Source organism: Tamandua tetradactyla, chromosome 8 (genome assembly GCF_023851605.1).
Source record: "Tamandua tetradactyla isolate mTamTet1 chromosome 8, mTamTet1.pri, whole genome shotgun sequence".
Classification (NCBI taxonomy): Eukaryota; Metazoa; Chordata; class Mammalia; order Pilosa; family Myrmecophagidae; genus Tamandua; species Tamandua tetradactyla.
Genome location: NC_135334.1, coordinates 41,527,625 through 41,542,975, shown reverse-complemented (window position 1 = coordinate 41,542,975; position 15,351 = coordinate 41,527,625). Strand labels below are relative to the sequence as shown.

The 15,351-nt window shown below is 38.5% G+C and overlaps 1 protein-coding gene and 1 pseudogene across 10 annotated transcripts in view; one reads left to right on the top strand and one right to left on the bottom strand.

Annotated features, from left to right (window-relative positions):
• The window catches only part of LOC143644321 (ribose-phosphate pyrophosphokinase 2 pseudogene), a 200,476-nt pseudogene extending 195,679 nt beyond the window's left edge, over nucleotides 1-4,797 (top strand). For 5 of the 6 annotated variants that reach the window (XR_013156608.1, XR_013156605.1, XR_013156609.1 and 2 more), the window contains one exon: nucleotides 696-4,796. The product of XR_013156608.1 is annotated as a ribose-phosphate pyrophosphokinase 2 pseudogene, transcript variant X3 (transcript). Of the gene's footprint in view, nucleotides 1-695 lie in introns of all 6 variants that reach the window. The other variant, XR_013156611.1, reaches the window with a different exon arrangement.
• TRPC6 (transient receptor potential cation channel subfamily C member 6) overlaps nucleotides 1-15,351 on the bottom strand; it is a 199,397-nt gene that overhangs the window by 16,075 nt on the left and 167,971 nt on the right. The window lies entirely within an intron of this gene.

The following is a 15,351-nucleotide window of genomic DNA, read 5'->3' as shown; positions in this document are numbered from 1 at the left end:
TACAGAGCTAGAAATTCATTTGGATCATTTTGATGTGACCAGTTTGGCTCTAAATTTGAAATACCAAGTTTTGTATTCAAACATAACATTATTTTTTTCAGCAAAAATTCCTGATCAATGTCTAATACATCATAGGTATTCAATAAATACTTGTTTAAAAAGTAAATAATACAAAGAAATAGTATGTAAGGGGGAACTTATCCAATGGTGCAAAGAAGCATTATTACCACTTGGTGGCAGACAATTCTAATATATAATAGTTTCCATGTACAGCTACTAAAAAGATTGAAAACTCGTGTCTGTAATACTTTTGCATATACAAGGGAACTCAACTTGCAATATAAATATTTAAATGTTAGGGATTTGGGGTATTTATAGATCTTTTGGACATGTATAATTTGATAAGAGTAGGAATGGGGGAGAGCTTGTTGAGTGAAAGCAAGAAGGATTGGGTAAAAGCTTTGTTCCTAACTAATATGTAAATATACTTTCTCTCTGCAGCATGAACTATTGACTATCCTCCTATCCAAGAACACCTTTCTTGTCAAGAGATTCTTCACTAGGATTTACTAAGCTTTTAAAATACACTTTCTAACACATTTCCTAGTAGTGTGAAATTAGCATTTCTCATTTTGTTGTAGCTTCACTGTACAAGTAGAGTAACATTAAAACTTGTTTATGCTCCTCCGGTCCAGCCGCCCGCTGCGCTTTCCAGCTCCCGTCAGCCGCCAGCCCCCGCCGCCAGCCCCGCACCCCGCCAGCCCCACGCCCCGCCATGCCGAACATCGTGCTCTTCAGCGGCAGCTCACACCAGGACCTGTCCCAGCGCGTGGCCGACCGGCTGGGCCTGCAACTGGGCAAGGTGGTCACCAAGAAGTTCAGCAACCAGGAGACCTGCGTGGAGATTGGCGAAAGCGTGAGAGGCCAGGATGTCTACATCATTCAGAGTGGCTGCGGCGAGATCAATGACAACCTGATGGAACTCCTCATCATGATCAACGCCTGCAAGATCGCCTCGTCATCCAGGGTGACGGCCGTCATCCCGTGTTTTCCCTACGCCCGGCAAGATAAAAAAGACAAGAGCCGTGCCCCAATTTCTGCAAAACTTGTGGCCAATATGCTTTCAGTCGCCGGGGCGGATCACATCATCACCATGGACCTGCACGCCTCTCAGATACAGGGATTCTTTGATATTCCTGTGGATAACTTATACGCAGAGCCTGCCGTTCTGCAGTGGATCCGGGAAAACATCACTGAGTGGAGGAATTGCATTATCGTTTCACCCGATGCAGGGGGAGCCAAAAGGGTCACATCAATTGCAGACAGTTTGAACGTGGAATTTGCTTTGATTCACAAAGAGAGGAAGAAGGCGAATGAAGTAGACCGGATGGTACTCGTGGGGGATGTGAAGGACCGTGTGGCTATCCTCGTGGACGACATGGCCGACACGTGTGGCACCATCTGCCATGCTGCCGACAAGCTACTTTCAGCTGGAGCCACCAAAGTTTATGCTATCCTTACCCACGGGATCTTCTCGGGGCCGGCTATCTCCAGAATAAACAATGCTGCTTTTGAGGCTGTCGTCGTTACAAACACAATTCCGCAAGAGGACAAAATGAAACACTGCCCCAAGATTCAGGTTATTGATATCTCAATGATCTTGGCAGAAGCGATCCGGAGGACACATAATGGTGAATCTGTGTCTTACCTGTTCAGCCATGTCCCACTGTAACTCCAAAAGGTGAAGTGTCCATCAAGCCTGCTCATGGTTTCTGTGTTTTCATTTTAGGACTGAACGGTGTTAAAAATACATCAGTTCTTGGTATATTCTGAGATTCATCCCCTCCCTCCCCTTTAAAGCTTGAGACCATTTATTCTGGGATTTTTTAGCTGGAGGAGGGGATTTATTTACTTTTTAAATGAACTCTCTTAAATGAGAAATGTTTGTGTTTTCTTGACTTGTTCTGACTTTCTCCTTTGTTCTTTCAGTGCTTTGAAGCCACACCTTTAAGTATATAATTCTATTGTGGAAATTCCTAGTATGTATATTTCAAGGGTTGCCAAAAGTAACTTCCAATTAAAACCTAGTGTGTAAATATATGATGAGAAGACCTATGGACATTTGGGGTAAAACCCAGTGTAGATTTCACCTTTTACTTTTGAGAGAACCTTGGAAAACGTATAATTCCTTGAGGTTTTTTTTTTTTTTATTAGTAACCAGGGTTCAAATAAACCACCTTAGTTATTGTGCTTAATTTGAACAAAATGTCATTTAGCTTGAGATGGCTAAGTTTCTTTTTTTTGATGGAAGTTTAGACTCATTGGAGGTAATTTTTTTATTAACAGGTCTGAAAAACATCTTATAAATGTCATTTTCCTGCAATTCCATGTCCTAAAATCCCTAAATTGTGTTCAGCAGGAGAGGTGATTTAGAAACTGTTTTGTGACATAGTCCCTGAGCTTCAGTGCTGCATTGTCACCTTCCTCTCCATTCCAGCTAGAAGTAGACAGTGCAGGCTGATTTCCATTTCTTTGGGGTGCACCTCACATCCTATCACTTGTTCTTTTGCATCATAGTTTTAGCTATAGCTTTTACTTTTCATCTTTTCCAATAATTTCATGTTGTGGATTTCCACCAAAATAAAGACTTCTCTAAATCCCCTCAAATTTACTAGCCTGATCCTTGTTTTCCTTATGACATTAAAAAAAAAAAGGCAAATTTTTAGGAATGCCACCAAATGCATATTTGAATAGCATTTTGTTTTTGATGAAATGTTCTTTTGCCCTTTGTAATTTGAAGTATCAAGTCCCTAGGCAACTGATTATTTTATCTAATGTTTTTATATGAAAAGTGTAGGTAGGCGAAGCCTCCCAAAAAAGTACAAGTAAGTAAATATTGGTCCATTTGGATAATGTTCGAAAAAGCATGTCCCCACCATGATGGCAGCAGGGAAATTCACTGAAGAGTGTGTTCTCTGGAAGACGGACTTAATGTGCTCCCAAGTGCAGCATTTCACTGCTTCTGCATTGGAAACCAAACATTGGGCAGTTTGTTTATTTTATTATATACACATTGGTGAGATGGACAGCTAAACTACTGAATTAAGTCCCAAAAGAATAGTATTCACCTATATGGACAATGCCTAGTAATAATAAACAAACTTCTCTCCCTTCTGCTGAGTCTTAAAACTTACAGTGAAAAAATTCTGAGTATTTTTCCATTTTCCATTGTGGATGGAAAATCAAACTATCAAAATCACTAACAAACTTAAAAAGTAGTATTTAGTTCCAAGAAATTATCATGATGATGAATATGCAACTATGTGATGATTTGTGAATTATTGATTATATATGTAGAATGGAATGATCAAAATAGGAATGTTTGCATTTATTTGGGTTTTTTGTATTTAAAAAAGTAAAATAAAATAAGAAAATAAAAAAAATAAAGTAGTATTTAGGGTTTTGAACTTTTCTACAGTAGAGGGTGAACTGAAGTTATACAGTAACACTTTAGTTGTAGAAATTAGCATTTTACTGTACCTAACACAGGCTGTTGGGGAAAAAATTACATTGTAGCTTGGTAAAATCAGCTATGCAATACAGATTGACTATATATAGAAAGAGTTTGCTTGAGAAGTGTGAAGAGCTGATTTTGATGCTGTATATTTTTTTATTTTTGATAACTGACATCTATATTTGTTGGAATTTCTTTGCTTAGAGAAATGGAAATTAATTGTGGACATGCATATGTAGATTACATGCGTATTAATTGTAGACATGCATAAATGCCTTCAAATCAAATGTAGACATGTTGACATGACTAAAACCAAGTGATTTAAAAGTAATTGTTTCAACTGAGATATTTAGAATCTATAAATGTATAGAGTTACTTTAAAAATAATGATCTCTAAATTTAAAGAAGGATATAAAAATTTGTCTTGTCATGGTCTGAGTTAAGAAATGAGTGTTTCTGTCATTATTTAACCCCACTTTTGTATTTTAAAGTACTCTTGGATACACCAATAAACTAATTCAACTGATTTAGACATGGCACAGTAGCAATGTCGAAATTAACTATTTGATGGTTTCAGTTCAGCAAAGGTACTGAAGACTCCTCGTAAGCAGCTTAATCCCACAACTTTCACATTTCCTGCTGTTTGTGGTGTGAAAACTGAAGTGAGATCACCAAATACTTGGGTTCTGTTCAACTGCTGAATATGGGAAGACTTGGTAAATAACAAGGCCAAAAGGAGAGCCAGAGAAATATGAATTTACCAAAATTGTTTAGCCTTAAACAAAATTGTATCAGTGAACTTATATTCATATTATAACTTGCCTTTGTTAGATATCTTGTCAACTATATTCAGAAGTGTAGCATTTTTATTGCCTGTATTAGTTTAAAATTTGGACTTTTACGTTCCTTCCATATTGTGTTAAAACATTTCAATAAAATCACGCTGCCATGTTAAAAAAAATTGTTTATTAAGAACCACAAATAACTTTCGATCTTTGGAATTTCCTATCTTGTCAGACCTTGCAACAGCTTTAGGAGTCTCTCATTTCCTACAAACCTTAATGGCCTGAAGCCAAGAATAAAGGCATGGACTATTAAAGTATAGGCAATGTATTCCTCAGGGAGGATTGCAGATAGAAAAGAAGCCATGTTATATAGCTTACAAGCCTCTTGCTTTGGAATCAAGTAGGCATGATTTGAATTCTGGCTCAGTCACTTGCCTGAAATGGGAGTTTGGACAGGTCATTTAACCTCTGTAATTCTCAGGTTCCTAATGTGTAAAACAAGAAAAATTATATTACCTCATAGAGCTAATGTGAAGTTAAAAAGATAAGGTATGTGGAATACTTGCACATACAATGAGTTTTTGCTAGTAGCAATAGCTACAGAAGGATAAACATCTACATGTGGCTTTAGGTTAGTTTTTGGCTAGTCTATTTAGTTTCAAGGTGCTTTACTGAATATTGTTTCTTACTGACATGTCCAAGTCATTCAGTGAATATCTATTCAGCCATTCCTATGCCCAGATGAACATCAGACTCTCCTAAAGTGCGTATTAAAATAGATTTCTCGGCTTCACTACCCATGATTTTGATTCAATAGAGCTGAGGAAGAGGATTGGGAATTTGGATAAAATCGCCTGGGGAACTAGCCTTGGCCTTAATTAAAAGCAAAATGGCATAGGTCCAGGATCTAGGTGAAAAAAAAAATCTCGGCAACTTAATTCACTACAAAATGGACTGAAAGTGCTAAAATAATATGTCCGTGTTCCATATTGACCTACTTACTAGGATATAAAAACCTGCTCTAAAAGCAGACAACTTGTAAGTGATCTGTTCTGAAGCTGGAACAAAGCAGTTATTCAAGATTTACAGGTTTACATATTTAAAGAAGTATGGCAGAGATCAGCTTTTAATGTATGCTGTCCTTTCAACTGAAGGATTTGACTGAAGGTAACAAATAGGGCAGCTGACGTTGCTTTGGGATTCCTTTGTACGTAACTTGTTGCTTTTCTTTTGCAACTTTCAGAATTCTTTGTCTTTGGCATTGGACAGTTTGATTATTATGTGTCTGCGTGTGGGTCTCTTTGAGTTTATCCTATTTGGAGTTTGTTGGGGTTCTTGAATATACATGTTCGTGTCTTTCATTACATTTGGTAAGTTTTTTGGGTTTTTTTTTTTTTTTTTTTTTTCGCATGGGCAGGCCCCAGGAATCAAAACCAGCTCTCCAGCATGGCAGGCAAGAATTCTGCCTGCTGAGCCACCAAAATTGGCTAAGTTTTATGCCAGTATTTCTTAGAATATTCCTTCTGCTCCTTTCTCTCTCTCTCTGACTCCTGGGATTCCCATAACAAGCACACTGATATGCTTGATGGTGTCCCATAGGTTCTCAGGGTTCTGTTCACTGCATTTTTTTTTTCTTTCTGCTTCTCAGCCTCAATCATTTGAATTGTCCTGTGTTCAAGATTGCGAGCCCCAATCTAATATTGAAACCCTCTAGGGAATTTTTCATTTCTATTATTGTGATCTTCAGTGCCAGTATTTCCTATTGAGTATCTCAGAGTTCTCATATTGTTCATTCACTGCTTTCCTCATATGTTTCAGTTCTTTCTCTGTGTTTTCCTTTATTTCATTGACTGTATTAAGGATCATTAGTTTTTTAAGTCTTCGTCTGGATGTCCAAAGTATGGTTCTCTTCACTGATGGTTTCTGGATTTTTATCTTGTTCCTTTGGATGGGCCATCATTTCCTATTTGTTTTGTACTCTTTTATTGCACACTGTACATTTTAATATTTAAAGTATTAACTCTGAGGTTTAGCCCCTGAAATTCTGTTCCTTATGTCTGAATCTAGATGGTGATATGGCAGAGCTCTCCTTGAGTGCCGGAAGCTAACAAAAACAAACTGAAGCACAAAAGCACCTTTCACAGTCTTGGCAAGTTGGTTCTGCTTTGGCTGGCAGTCTCCTTCAGAGCTCCTATCAAGAAGATCAGCCTGAGGCAAATACTAAATGCAGGGTCCTCTGTGTCCTCCTAAAGCCCATTTATTTTTCCTGGGTTACTTTGCTTGCTCATGGCCTTAAGAATTCCCCCACTTACAGTTTACAGGAATTTGAATACCCACTCTACTCTTTTTGAAATAGGCTTTCACCCCCCTCCTGGGTGCCCTATTGTATGACTTAAAGCAGCTAGTCCTTTGCCCCAGTCTGCTTTAACTCAATTGTTTCTTATACTGCTTTAGCTGTTCAGAGGCTTGGCGCTCTGCCTTCAGCAAAAATTCTGGGAGCCCAAGACAAGTTTCCTTTTTCTATCTTTCAGGCTTCTATGGGATAGATTGGCACTGACATACAGGCACCCCAGTATGTGTATAGGGTTATTCTGCTCCCACCTGGAACAGGGTCAGGAATCCACAGGGGTAATATAGGCTGGCTTCACACCATACTGGGGAAAGTCCAGTAGAGGGGTTAGCAAAGCTAACCATGAGCTTCACCTACCATTTTTCAGGCTGCTTTTTCTCAATTCGGTAACTTGCCCAGGTTACTGCAACCCTTTAACTGTTCTGGAGTTTTAGGAAGATGGCTCTGCCAGTTTTGCTAGTTGTTGAAAGATTCTGGGAGGGGATGACACCCTAGAGAATCTTATGCCACCATGTTTGTCAACCAGAGGTCAGCTTACTTTGTTTGAAAAGTAATTTTATATGGTTCATCCTGCTGATTGCTATGGTGTACCTGGAGCAGATGCAAAGGCAGTATTTGTGTAGCCCAAACATTTTAGCCATCAAGGAGTCAAAGAGAATGTCTGAGTGAAAAAGGAACTTTGTCATCTTAAATGTAGACTTTAAGAATAAGCAAAAGCTGTGTGAACTGAGTAAGAATGACTGTACCATGGGAGTTTTTCTTAGTGTATTATTAGGGCCAAACAAGTTCCTGTAAAAGCCCATGTCAGTAACACTGGGGGGGAAATGATGTGAAATATAAATAGTTGCTTTAAAAGTCATTTTCTCAGTCATACAGTCAATGTATCAAGTAAAACCAAGCTATGTGAAACATAGCTCAGTTTTTGCTCATCATAAGCTCACATTGCAAAGGAAAATAATGTAGATAATAGTGTTGATTTGGTCTATAGGAATCAGATGCCAACACAGAGTTAGAAGTACAAGAGATATATTAAAGATTATATTTATGAAAGAAAGGGGGAGAGAAAAGGTAAAGCCACCATATTGTGAACCTGGGCTCAGCTGTGAAAGCAGAGTGAAAGGAAAGATGACAGTCTGAGAAAACCAGCTGCCCCACTGGGGCGCTTTGGTGCAAAGACCACACACGAGGAATCCGTGCTGGCAAGAAATAGGCAGGCCTTGGATCCCTGCCAGGCCAAGGCACCAATTGGGGGCTGCCCTCAGGAAGAACAGAGCTATTATGGGTTGAAAGCTGAGGGGGATCCTGACATTGATATTGCTGGAAGTTGTCAGCTGACCTTTGTGTGATGGCTGCTTAGAAAAGCAGGAATTATGTTCTTGAATTCTAGCTGTTTTATAAGTCCCTATTGCCACATTACTGTCACTGAGCCTCAGACAGTGTTGAGCCCCAGTCTCATGGACATCAACATAGGATTCATGCCACCCCCCACCATATCCCTTCTTATCTGTGATACTGTTCTCAGGAGATTCTTCCCAGGCAGATCCCCTAATCTTAATAGGGTTCCTGTTCCAGGGTTTCTCACCCTAAAGTTCTCCTTTGTCTTCTAACTTGAAATGGAGAATGCTTGGTATACTTGTAGCAGAGAATGTTAGTAAAGAAGCTGGGAGGTTGAATGTCAGGTAGGAATTAAGAGTATTCCTATTTTTTCGGAAGAGGTAATATACCCAGCTTCAAAACAAAACAAAATAGCCTTCCTTTTTGGCATTGTGTTACATGGGGTGCAGATGTAGCTACTTTTGGCCAATGAGATAGTAGCACAAATCGTTGGGAGTCATTTCTGAGGGTGGATGCAGATTTGGCTAACATGCCCCACTTTTCCTTTGCTCTTATTCTTTCTTCATGCCTGAAAGATGTGATGGTTAGAGATGAATCTGTCATTTTCATCTGACTATGACAAAAATACAAAACAATCACAAACTCACCCCCGCTAACAGTTCTGGACTGCCTAACTCTGGATCAACTGCTAAATGAGGAGGAAGGGAGCAACTGTCTTGGTTAAATTGCTGTGATTTGGGTTTTTCCTTATGGTCTGCTGAATGTAGGTCCTTCCTGATAGCTTTCCTCTGTATTCATTCATTTATAACTTCCCTTTAGTAATAAGCATTTATTGTATCCCCATCACATGCATACTACAAGAAAGGAAACAAAGGAGCTTGTCATTGAGGATTTTACTACTCCAAATTAGGAAGCCAGTGTATCTCTAGGGCAAATTGTTCATTATGAACTATACCAACCATAAAAGCCATTAAACTCCTGTTAGTGTTCTTTCAACAGCTCTTGATTAATGACAAATAATGAGGCACTGCTAAATGCATGTACATTACACCTGAGCTGTAGAGAGTTCATTGTACCTCCTTTGGATCTCTGACTGGCAGGTCTTACTATAATTTTTGCTTTTTTTATGTCGCTATTCCTATAGTCCATAACTCATAACTTCCATAAATGTTTAATATGTATTAAATACATAATTATTTTTGCTGATTAATTAGAAATATGCTTATTTCCATCTTTCAAAAACAGATTCCTTGGGTTGATAAACAATTAAATCCTTTAATATGCCTATTATCTACTTCTTGAAATTGCTTCTCAACATCTGTCCCTTGATGAAAATATAAGCCTGATGATGTACATGACCTTCATATTTTCAAACATTAGCTTCCCTGTTTTTTGTCAAGTAATAATTTTGAAAGGCCTTCACAACTTCTAAAATTTCAAAATTTTCTTTCATTTCTCTTTTAGTAGTCAGTAAAATGAGTGCAATCACATGGCCATTTGGAACTATAAAACCATTTTCTCTGCTTTTTCATTCCTTATTTTTAAAACCATTTGGTCTAATTCCCCAGCAAATTTAAATGAGAGAAACACACTTTTTGGATTCGTCTCTTTGGCAAGCACATGGATATTGCCTTTGGACAATGAATTTTCTCAACTTACGGTTCTAAACAGATCTATAAATTATACACTTTTTATAAGTAAAGTGAGGGGACTTTTTGCCATTCAACCCACTGAGTTCTGTAAATTATACTTTTATAAAGTATAAAAGAATGCCGCTGATGGTATATTATCCCCAAATTCCTAAGCAAAATAATCATAATCACATTTAAAGAGGGCTTTAGAATTCTCAAAGCACTTTTACATATTTATTTGATTTGATCTTCATGATAAAGATAACTTTTTTATTTTAATACGATTTTATTGAGAGATATTCACATGCCATCCAAAGGATAAAGTCAGTGACACACAGTGTTGTCACAGAGGTGTGCATTCATTACCACAGTCAATTTTAGAACATTTCCACTACTCAAAAAAAAAGGGGGGGGGGGACTCAAAATATCCCACACCCTTAAAACCCCACTCCATCACTGACCCCTAGGCATTGGTATTATACGCTTATTACTGTTGATAAAAAAGCATTAAGATATTACTGATAATCACAGTCTATGGACTGTGAGTTTTTCACACAAAAAGTGAATTTTTCCCCAAATACCACTCTATTATTAACTCTGGTAATAATGTACTTTTATTCTAGTTAGTTGAAGAACTTTTTTATATTTGTATATTAATAATCTCATTCTCCTTGAGATTCACTGTGTTATACATCCCCATGTTTTAACCTCTAGCTTTTCTTTTGGTGACATACATGATTCTAAACTTCCCCTTTCAATCACATGCACACACATAATTCAGCACATTATATTCACAATAATGTGTTACCATTGTCTTTATCCATTTCCAAACATTTAAATACAACCTAGTTAAAGATTTGGCACATATTAAGCAACTTCTCTCCATTCTTTAGCCACATTCTATCTCCTTATAATCTGTATTCTAGATTTTATGTCTATGTGTTTACATATTATAACTAATTCATATTACTGAGAGCATGCAATATTTGTCCTTTTGTGCCTGAACTACTTCATTCAACATGAAGCATGTCATGTGCCTCAGGACTTCATTCCTTCTTACTGTTGAATAATATTCCATTTTTTTATATACTCCATTTTGCTTCTCCATTCAACAGCTGATGGACACTTGGGTCATTTTCGTCTTTTGGCAATTGTGAATAATACTGCTATGAACATCAGTATGCAAATGTCTGTCCATGTCCCTGCTTTCAAATCTTCTGGGTATATACCTGATAGCCAGAAGACAGAATATATGGCAATTCTGTACATAGGGTTCTGAGGACCCGCCAAACCGTATGCCATTTTACTATCCCACCAGCAATGAAAAAGTGTTCCCATTTTTCCACATCCTGTCCAACATTTATAGTTTCCTGTTTGTTTAATAATGGCCATTCTAGTAGGTATGAAATGATATTTCATGTGGTTTTCTTTTTTTCTCATGTTGTTTTGATTTGCATTTCCCTAATAGCTAGTGAAGATGAGCATCTTTGCATGTGCTTTGTAGCCACTTGTATTTCCTCATTGGAAAACGTCTATTCAAGTCTTTTGCCCATTTTTTAATTCAGTTGTTGCTCCTTTCCTTGTTGAGTTGTAGGATTTCTTTATATATTCTGGATATCAAACCCTTATCAGATATGTGGTTTCCAAATATTTTTTCCCATTGAGTAGGCTGCCTTTTCACCCTGTTGACAAAGTCCCTTGAAGCACAAAAGCATTCAGTTTTGAAAAGGTCCATTTATCTGTGTTTTTGTTTTTGTTTTATTGCTTGTGCTTTGGATGTAGGATCTTAAAAGCTACTACCATCACTGGATCTTGAAGATGTTTCCCTATATTTTCTTTGAGGAGTTTTATGGTACTAGTTCTTATATTTAGGTCTTTAATCCATTTGGGTTGATTTTTATATAGAGTGCATTAGGGGTCCTTTTCACTTTTATGCATACAGATATCCACTGCTCCCAGCACCATTTATTGAAGTTCATTTATTGAACTGTTCTGTAACAGTTAAAGGGACCTCACAGTCTTATCAAAAACCAATTGACCGGGAGAAGATGGCGGCTTAGTAAGACACGCGGATCTTAGTTTCTTCTCCAGGACAGCTACTAGGGGAGTAGAAACGATACAGAACAGCTCCCAAAGCCACAACAGAGATAAAAAAGACAGCGTACCCCATCCTGGAACGGCTGGCTGGCTGAGAGAAGCCGCTCGGGTGAGATCACCGAGGGGCGCGGGCTTCACCGGGCGGGGCGGCAAGCGGCCGGAGTCACTCTCTTCCCCCTTTCCGGGCCGGCTGGGAGAATTGGAGAGGTGGTCCCCTGAAACTGCGGCGGCTGGCGCCCACACCACGCGCAGCCCCCCGGACCAACTGAGAGAATTGGATCGGAAATCCCCAGGCCGCGGAGAACGATGACGGGTGGGGGAGGCCCCTACCAAACCTGTGACTCCCCGGGAACGTGCACTCTCCCGGGCGGGCCGCTGCCGCTGGTGCCCTCCCGCCATGCTTGTCGCCCCGGGCCGACTAGGAAACTCGGACGGGCGCTTTCCCGGGCTGCGGCGGCCAGCAACCCTCCCCGCGTTCGGACCCCGGGCCGGCTCGCACTCTTCCAAGCCGCTTCGGTTAGCGAACCTCCCGGACGGCGAGAGTTTTCCAAAGTTAAAGGTCCCACAGCACCTTTTACTGGTGGGACCTGCAGACAAACGTGTGCCACGAGCGCCACCTACTGGGCAGGATAAGAAAAACAGAACCCAGAGATTTCACAGAAAAATCTTCCAAACTTTTGGATCCAATACCCAGGGAAATCTGTCTAAATGCGCAGACACCAACAGAAGATAATGGATCATGCTCAAATAATTGAAAATATGGCCCAGTCAAAGGAACAAACCAATAGTTCAAATGAGATACAGGAGCTGAGACAACTAATGCTGAATATACAAACAGAAATGGAAAAGCTCTTCAAAAACAAAATCGATAAATTGAGGGAGGACATGAAGAAGACATGGGCTGAACATAAAGAAGAAATAGAAAAAGTGAAAAAACAAATCACGGAACTTATGGATGTGAAGGACAAAGTAGAAAAGATAGAAAAAACAATGGATACCTACAATGATAGATTCAAAGAGACAGAAGATAGAATTAGTGATTTGGAGGATGGAACATCTGAATTCCAAAAACAAACAGAAACTATCGGGAAAAGAATGGAAAAATTTGAACAGGGTATCAGGGAACTCAAGGACAATATGAAGCGCACAAATATACGTGTTGTGGGTGTCCCAGAAGGAGAAGAGAAGGGAAAAGGAGGAGAAAAACTAATGGAAGAAATTTTCACTGAAAATTTCCCAACTCTTATGAAAGACCTAAAATTACAGATCCAAGAAGTGCAGCGCACCCCAAAGAGTTTAGACCCAAATAGGCATTCTCCAAGACACTTACTAGTTAGAATGTCAGAGGTCAAAGAGAAAGAGAGGATCTTGAAAGCAGCAAGAGAAAAACAATCCATCACATACAAGGGAAACCCAATAAGACTATGTGTAGATTTCTCAGCAGAAACCATGGAGGCTAGAAGACAGTGGGATGATATATTTAAATTACTAAAAGAGAAAAACTGCCAACCAAGACTCCTATATCCAGCAAAATTGTCCTTCAAAAATGAGGGAGAAATTAAAACATTCTCAGACAAAAAGTCACTGAGAGAATTTGTGACCAAGAGACCAGCTCTGCAAGAAATACTAAAGGGAGCACTAGAGTCAGATACGAAAAGACAGAAGAGAGAGGTATGGAAAAGAGTGTAGAAAGAAGGAAAGTCAGATATGATATATATAATACAAAAGGGAAAAATGTTAGAGGAAAATATTATCCAAACAGTAATAACACTAAATGTTAGTGGACTGAATTCCCCAATCAAAAGACATAGACTGGCAGAATGGATTAAAAAACAGGATCCTTCTATATGCTGTCTACAGGAAACACATCTTAGACCCAAAGATAAACATAGGTTGAAAGTGAAAGGTTGGGAAGAGATATTTCATGCAAATAACAACCAGAAAATAGCAGGAGTGGCTATACTAATATCCAACAAGTTAGACTTCAAATGTAAAACAGTTAAAAGAGACAAAGAAGGACACTATATACTAATAAAAGGAACAATTAAACAAGAAGACATAACAATCATAAATATTTATGCACCGAACCAGAATGCCCCAAAATATGTGAGGAATACACTGCAAACACTGAAAAGGGAAATAGACACAAATACCATAATAGTTGGAGACTTCAATTCCCCACTCTCATCAATGGACAGAACATCTAGACAGAGGATCAATAAAGAAATAGAGAATCTGAATATTACTATAAAGGAGCTAGACTTAACAGACATTTATAGGACATTAAATCCCACAACAGCAGGATACACCTTTTTCTCAAGTGCTCATGGATCATTCTCAAAGATAGACCATATGCTGGGTCACAAAGCAAGTCTTAACAAATTTAAAAAGATTGAAATCATACACAACACTTTCTCGGATCATAAAGGAATGAAGTTGGAAATCAATAATAGCCAGAATGCCAGAAAATTCACAAATATGTGGAGGCTCAACAACACACTCTTAAACAACGAGTGGGTCAAAGAAGAAATTGCAAGAGAAATTAGTAAATACCTCGAGGCAAATGAAAATGAAAACACAACATATCAAAACTTATGGGATGCAGCAAAGGCAGTGCTAAGAGGGAAATTTATTGCCCTAGATCCCTATATCAGAAAAGAAGAAAAGGCAAAAATGCAGGAATTAACTGTTCACTTGGAAGAACTGGAGAAAGAACAGCAAACTAATCCCAAAGCAAGCAAAAGGAAAGAAATAACAAAGATCAGAGCAGAAATAAATGAAATTGAAAACATGAAAACAATAGAGAAAATCAATAAGACCAGAAGTTGGTTCTATGAGAAAATCAATAAGATTGATGGGCCCTTAGCAAGATCGACAAAAAGAAGAAGAGAGAGGATGCAAATAAATAAGATCAGAAATGGAAGAGGAGACATAACTACTGACCTCACAGAAATAAAGGAGGTAATAACAGGATACTATGAACAACTTTACACTAATTACAACAATTTAGATGAAATGGACGGGTTCCTGGAAAGACATGAACAACCAACTTTTTTTTTTTTTTTTTTTTTTTTTTAGACAGAGAAGGAAGGAAGGAAGAAAGGGAAACATTTTTAAACATTTTCTTGTTTTATTATATTTTGTTTGTCCGTTTGTTTTTCACATGGGCTGGGGCCGGGAATCGAACCGGGGTCCTCCGGCACGGCAGGCAAGCACTCTTGCCCGCTGAGCCACCGCGGCCCGCCCTGAACAACCAACTTTGACTCAAGAAGACATAGATGACCTCAACAAACCAATCACGAGTAAAGAAATTGAATTAGTCATTCAAAATCTTCCTAAAAAGAAAAGTCCAGGACCAGATGGCTTCACATGTGAATTCTACCAAACGTTCCAGAAAGAATTAGTACCAATTCTCATCAAACTCTTAAAAAAAATCGAAGTGGAGGGAAAACTACCTAATTCATTCTATGAAGCCAACATCACCCTCATACCAAAATCAGGCAAAGATATTACAAAAAAAGAAAACTACAGACCAATCTCTCTAATGAATATAGATGCAAAAATCCTCAATAAAATTCTAGCAAATCGTATCCAACAACACATTAAAAGAATTATACATCATGACCAAGTAGGATTCAT